Source organism: Dipodomys ordii, unplaced genomic scaffold, assembly GCF_000151885.1.
Source record: "Dipodomys ordii isolate 6190 unplaced genomic scaffold, Dord_2.0 Scaffold138, whole genome shotgun sequence".
NCBI classification, from domain to species: domain Eukaryota; kingdom Metazoa; phylum Chordata; class Mammalia; order Rodentia; family Heteromyidae; genus Dipodomys; species Dipodomys ordii.
This window is the reverse complement of record NW_012267354.1, coordinates 2268632-2275162: the sequence shown is the minus strand read 5'-3', so window position 1 is coordinate 2275162 and position 6531 is coordinate 2268632. Positions and strand designations below refer to the sequence as shown.

The 6531-nt window shown below is 39.3% G+C and overlaps 1 non-coding gene across 1 annotated transcript; it reads left to right on the top strand.

The window, feature by feature from the left end:
* The first annotated feature begins 6119 nt into the window (after positions 1 to 6119).
* Trnal-caa lies at positions 6120 to 6225 on the top strand. Its single transcript has 2 exons — positions 6120 to 6157; positions 6180 to 6225. It is a non-coding gene; the product is annotated as a tRNA-Leu (tRNA).
* Positions 6226 to 6531: the final 306 nt, after the last annotated feature.

Here is a 6531-nt window from a genome sequence, read left to right as displayed (position 1 = left end):
TCTGAGGGGAAGAAAGAGAAACCGGGTTCTGCTACTTCCTATCTGTAGTCAAGCAATTGGTTTATCATTCTAAGACTCAATGTTTTTTTCTCCCGTGAAGTGGGGATGGTAGTTACATCCCAACACTTTTATTTTTTACCTTTTGAGCCATCAGGAAGTTTATCTGTTAATTTAAATAAAATAGCAGTTAAATACCCATTGTGTTTGGATTGCATTGAGTAGAGCCTAAAAATGTTCTTTTCTGAAGAAGAGATGGAAAATCGTCTGGTGTCCCAGAGCCTGATAAATAAATGTGGTACGCCACATCTAATACATTTCCATCTCTTTTGTGTTCTTCATTTCTGACATATTTCCTATTTTCCTTCAGGATTATCTGTGTTGTTCTTGAACCTGATCATGAGGGACTTCTGCTTCTAAAACTTCACTGTAGAGTGAAGGTGCTTTTTTCCATAAGGAAGAAATCTGAGGAATTAAGTGGAGTGGACAATGCTGAACATACATCCTCCTCTGAGCCACACTTTGAGTCTGAAATTCCAGGCCCAAATAGTCCTAGAACATTTCCAGTAAATTATAGAGTAGAATTAGAGTTGGAATAAGGCTTACCATAATCTAGTCTTTAATTTGAAATGGGGTCAAAATTTGAAGTTTGGAGAAATTAAGAGATGGTTTTACTGTATTTTGCTCCAAAAAGGAGCATTGTAAAACTGGAAGTATGAGGGAATGCAGCAGGCTAGATAAGGCTGCCCATCATTGCTTTCTTATTTTAGGCATGCAGGCCTAAAGTATAGCTTTGTGCGGATTGGTAGTGTTCACCCTTCATAATCTCTGGAGGCAGCTGATCAGGTGGTAGGGAAAGGTAGAACAAAATAGATAAGTTGGGTATGAATATAAAGAACAGATTCACATGATAATCTCTACTAACTCCCTTCTTTCTCAAATGATCTGTCCTCCATCCTCTCGATTTAATGGAATTTGCTACATCACTCAATGTGCCTGTTCCTTTAAATTTTTGATACTACCCCCAGATCTAAATTACTACAACCATGTGAAAGTTTACAAGTATTTTTTAAATGAATTAGTGTCCATATGAACACAATCATTTTCCTTAGTTTTCTGTAGTCTTTTTCTGTAATCCACCTACATACTAACTCCAGTAATCATATTTAAAAACTATAATGCTGCTTTTATTCTGTCATGTTTTGCTCAGAAATCTTCAAAGGGGGCTGGGAAGGTGGCTCAGTGGTAGAGCCCTTGCCTTGCATGCATGAGGCCCTGGGTTTTTTTTTTTTGGTCGGTTGTGGGGCCTGAAAGCTGGGCCTGGGCGCTGTCCCTCAGTTCTTCAGCTGAAGCCTAGTACTCTACTACTTGAGCATCAGTCCCACTTCCGGCTTTTTCTGCTTATGTGGTGCTGAGGAATTGAACCCAGGGCTTCATGCATGTAAGGCAAGCACTCCACCACTGAGCCTCCTTCCCAGCTCGAGGCCCTGGGTTTGATTCCTCAGCACCACATTCAAAAAAAAAAAAAAAACTTCAAAATTTCTCTTTGTCTCCAGGATTGTCTATATCCTTTATTTATTTATTTACTTTTGTCAGTCATGGGGCTTGAACTCTGGGCCTGGGCACTGTCCCTCAGCTCTTCAGCTCAAGGCAAGCGCTCTACCACCTGAGCTACAGCACCACTTCCGGTTTTCTGGTGGTTTATTGGAGATCAGAGTCTCAGGGTCTTTCTTGCCCGGGCTGGTGAGTAGCTAGGATTACAGGCGTGAGCCACCAGCGCCCAGCTTCTATATCCTTTAATATATAGGCCTGATAAGGTAAAATACAATTTTTATTACCAAAATATTTTGTTTGAAATAAATTCCTATTTGCCATCTTTACCCAACTTACTAGCTCTGTGTAAAACAGTGTTTTCTATTGTACTGGTCAAATCAGGGAACTCCTACTACTGAAAAACATATACAAAATTCTGTAAGTTACAGGCACAGGTAACTATTTTTCTGAATAGGACTCCAGTTGCCCAGAAAATAAAAATAATTGACATGTAGGATAGCACCAAATTAAAAACTTTCTACACAGCAAAAGAAACAATTACTAGTACCAAGAGACAATCTACACAATAGGAAACAATCTTTCACAGCTATCCTATAGGTAAACACTAATCCAAAGTACACAAAGAGGAAAAAAATTAAAAAAATAATCCAATTAGTGAATGTGTAAGAAAATTAAAGCAGTTCTCAGAAAAAAATATAAATGGCTAACAGATATATGAAGAAATACTCACCATCCTTAACTATAGAGAAGATACAAGTCAAAACTGCACTAAGATTACATCTCTCCCCAGTCAGAATGTCAGGCATCAAGGAAAACAACAAATGGTGGCCCAGATGTGGGTTGAGGGTAAGGAGGGCAGGGGAGTGGGTGGAAGGAAACCTCATGCTACTACTGGTGGGAATGTAAACTAGTACATCCTCTATGAAAATGTTATGGAAGTTCCTCAAATAAAGTAGACCCAACCATAATACCTTGCTATATTACCACCCTTGGGCATATATCTCAAGGAATGTAAATTACTATATAACTTGGCCCATTTTGGGGGGGAGACCAACTTCATAATAGCAAACTGTGGAACCAGTCAAGGTGCCCAACAGCAGATTGAATAAATGAAGAAGATATGGTGCATATGTATCATAGAATATTCCACAGTCATAAGGAAAAATGAAATATTATTTTCAGGAAAATGGGTGAAATTGGAGAACATCACATTGAGCAAAATAACCCAAGTGCCAAATATACATTTTCACTTATATAAAAAAAGCTAGCCCCCTCCCCCAAAACCTAGACCTAAAATACATATATATTTATTTATGGACATGTTACATATGTGTATATGTATATGTATATATACATGAAATGAAGCTAGACCTGAAAGATATATATATATATATATATATATATATATATTTATGAACATGTACATGTATACAAGTCTGCAAGTCTGAAATACCTTAGTGAAATCTCCTGGTGCAATTAATACACCCTAAAAAAATGACAGAAAGTAAAACAGACTAGGATGGGGAAAATGGGTACTAGTGGGAGGGAGGAAAGCTAACAAAGAGGGTGAATGAGGAGGTAGATAGTCAAAGTAGTTTATTTTCATGTATGAAAATAGAACAATGAAACTTATCAAAATTATTTGTGTGTGTGTGTGTGTACCAGTCCTAGGGCTTGATTTCAGGGCCTGGGTGCTGAGTTTTGTTTTGTTTTGTTTTTCTCAAGGTGAGCACTCTACCACCACTTGAGCCATAGCTCCACTTCTGGCTTTTTGGTGGTTAATTGGAGATAAAAGTCTCATGGACTTTCCTGTCCAGGCTTGATTTGAACTGTGATCCTCAGATCTCAGCCTTCTGAGTAACTAGAATTACAGGTGTGAGCCACCAGTGCCTAGTTCAACCTTGTTTTAAGGAGAAGTGGGATAGGGGAGGCTGATAGAGAAGATGGATTTTGGAGCTGGGAAGGTGGCTCAGTGGTAGACCGCTTGCCTTGCATGCATGAGCCTTGAGCTGAAGAGCTGAGGGACAGCGCCCAGGCCCAGAGTTAAAGAGGAGATGGATTGCCTGAGATACATATGTGGAAATTGTCACAGTGAACTTCCCCTTGTATGAATAGTGTATACTAGTAAAAAATTAAATCCAGGAAATCTTTCTCAGTCCTCAACATCTCATGAAACCTCATGAGGGCTAAGGTATTTCTGTTTCAATTCCTTTTATCTATGCTTTGCCAACATATACTTACCAGAATTAATCTGGGAAAGTAAGAGTCAGAGAAAACACAAGGCTGAAAAAAAAAAAAAAAACTCTACAAGGCTGCAATACTTGAAGTAAAAGCAAACAGAACAGAATACGAAAAACAGACCAAAACATCAAAAACAGACCAAAACATCAGTAAGAATTTTGGATAATATAAAGAGAACTTGCAGACTGCTACTGCACATTAAGGAAATGAGCTTCGAACAAGTGGCTCGTAGAGGGGGAAAAAAACTATCTCATTTTTTAGTACCAAAATATATTAGTGATTGATTAAAGATTTAAATTCAAAGGATCAATCCAACACTGGGCTCAGAGGCTCAGGCCTGCAATCTTAGGTACTTGGGTGGTGGGGATAGAAGAATCCCAATCTAAGACTCACTCAGGGCCCAAATATGAGACCCTGAAAAATAAGAAAAAAAGGACTCAAGTGGTAAGCAATGTCTTGAGTCCATAAACCCAATACTACTGGCACTGTTGGCTCATAACCTGTAACTTTAGCTATTTGGGAAGCAGAGATCCTGAGAATTTCAGCTTGAGGCTAGCCTAGACAAAAAAATTTGTGAGTCTTTATCAGACAGAAGTTCTTGAACTCATGCAGGTGATAGCATTCCGTCATCCCAGCTACTGTGAGAAATATAAATAGGAGGATTGATATCCAGGCTGGCCTGGAGAAAAAAACTGACTCAAAAATGGCCAGAACAAACAGGGCTAGAGGTGTGACTTAAAAAAAAAAAAACAACAAATCCAAAACCATAGATCCGCTAAAGCTAGGGGAAACAAAAAATGGATAAAATTACCTAGAAGTTCTTTCTAAATGTGACTCCAAAGGCCAGAAGCCAGAAATGAGTCAATTAGATTATATAAGATTTAAAAAAATCAAATAAAAAATAAGGAATATATATATATATGTATATATATATATATATATATAAGTAAATAAGATAAAGGGGTGAGTTTCCTTGAAAGAAAATACTTTCACAATAAAAGAAAAAAAATTGAAGAGATGGTGCAAAGAAAAAGGACAAATGGTCAATAAACATGCAAATAGAAGCATCACTCTGTTAACTTTATAACCCTTAAAAACATGCCAGCTACTGTTCACAATAGCTAGGATATGGAAACAACCCAGATGACCCACCACAGATGAATGTATCCAAAAATTGTGGTATCTATACACAATGGAATATTATGCAGCCATTAGAAATGATAAATTAATGGCATTTGCAGGGAAATAGATGGAGCTAGAAGGAATCATGTTGAGCGAGGTAAGCCAAGAGCGAAGAGACAAACGGTACATGGTCTCCCTGATAAGTGGATGCTAAATCCAAAATGTTAGGTGATACGACAAAACTAACAGGACTTAAGAAACAAAGAACTCTCACTCATCTGGTCGAACCACTACTAAATATCCCCATGCTGCTGATCACATGTATGGTGTATAACATGTGAACACCATTATATGTTATAGACTGTGATAGACAATTTGCTCCAGGAAAGTTAGAATGAACTTGTGACTTTAAATGAGCATCATTATTCCACAATACTGTGAAATTCCGGAAATTATGTAATCACTTAATCACAATCAAAAAAAAAAAAAAAAGAACCTCGGGAAGGTAGGGAGGGAAGGGATGGTAGGGGGAAAACAATGGAGGGGGTAACAATGTTCAAGAGGAAGTGTACTCATTACCTCACTCATGTAACTGTAACCCTCTGTATAGTATCTTTACAATTAAAAAGAAAAAGAAAAAAGAATGACAAATTTAAAATGGAGAACTAGAGTGGACTTTATATCCCTAAAATGAATAGCTAGAAGAATAGCAAGCCCTTTTTCTATCTCTAAAAGGGAACTGTGGCAAGAGAATAGAAGCGTTACAGGGAATTACTGGTATTATTAAAGGCTTTTCAAAATAGACTTGAAAAAAAAAAAAAGCCAGCTTTGGTAAGGCAGTGATAGCATCTCAGGAAACAGAGACCACTGTGTGTGTGCTTTCCTATCTGGGTGGAGGAAGTTCTCTGTGGCCTGGTCCCGGGTCAGAACCCAGGTGTCTGGAGTCTCACACTTCTGGGGCCTCTGTGCCCTGAGGTGGATATCCAGGAAAGGGTTAAACAAAGGAAGCGGGCTGGATTCGGAGGAGACTCCTCCGAAATCTATCATTGCAACATCATTCCTGACTTGACAGAGGGGGGAAAAACTTTTCACTTACTGAGATTGACCTTTCCAATGCAGGCTATAAACATACACAGTATCGTTGCTGCGGGAGAGGCCTCCTGGCAGGTGGAGAGTTTGTTCACTGAAGAGCACGCCACAGCAGTGTCAGGATGGCCGAGTGGTCTAAGGCGCCAGACTCAAGCTTAGCTTCCTCGTAGTGGGGATTCTGGTCTCCGAATGGAGGCGTGGGTTCGAATCCCACTTCTGACACATCTTTTTTTCCCGGTTTGTTTTTTTCCGTTCCTTTTCAATCGCCTAAGTTTCAGTCCCCCCCCCCCCCACACACACACCGGTTCTTTGTTTTCCCGACTCTGCCTACCCTTCCTCTTCGATCCTAACGAGAACGAGTGACATCTGTCCTGTTCATCTCTCTTGAATTTCTTCCGTAATCGGGAGGGACGTTTTGCTCTGTGCTGAGGCCCGATCGTTAAAAGGCACATTTGTAGGAGCAGAGTGACGGTCACATACTCCAGGACGTCCTTTTCTCATCGCCGAAACGAACCAAAAAAGGGTGCA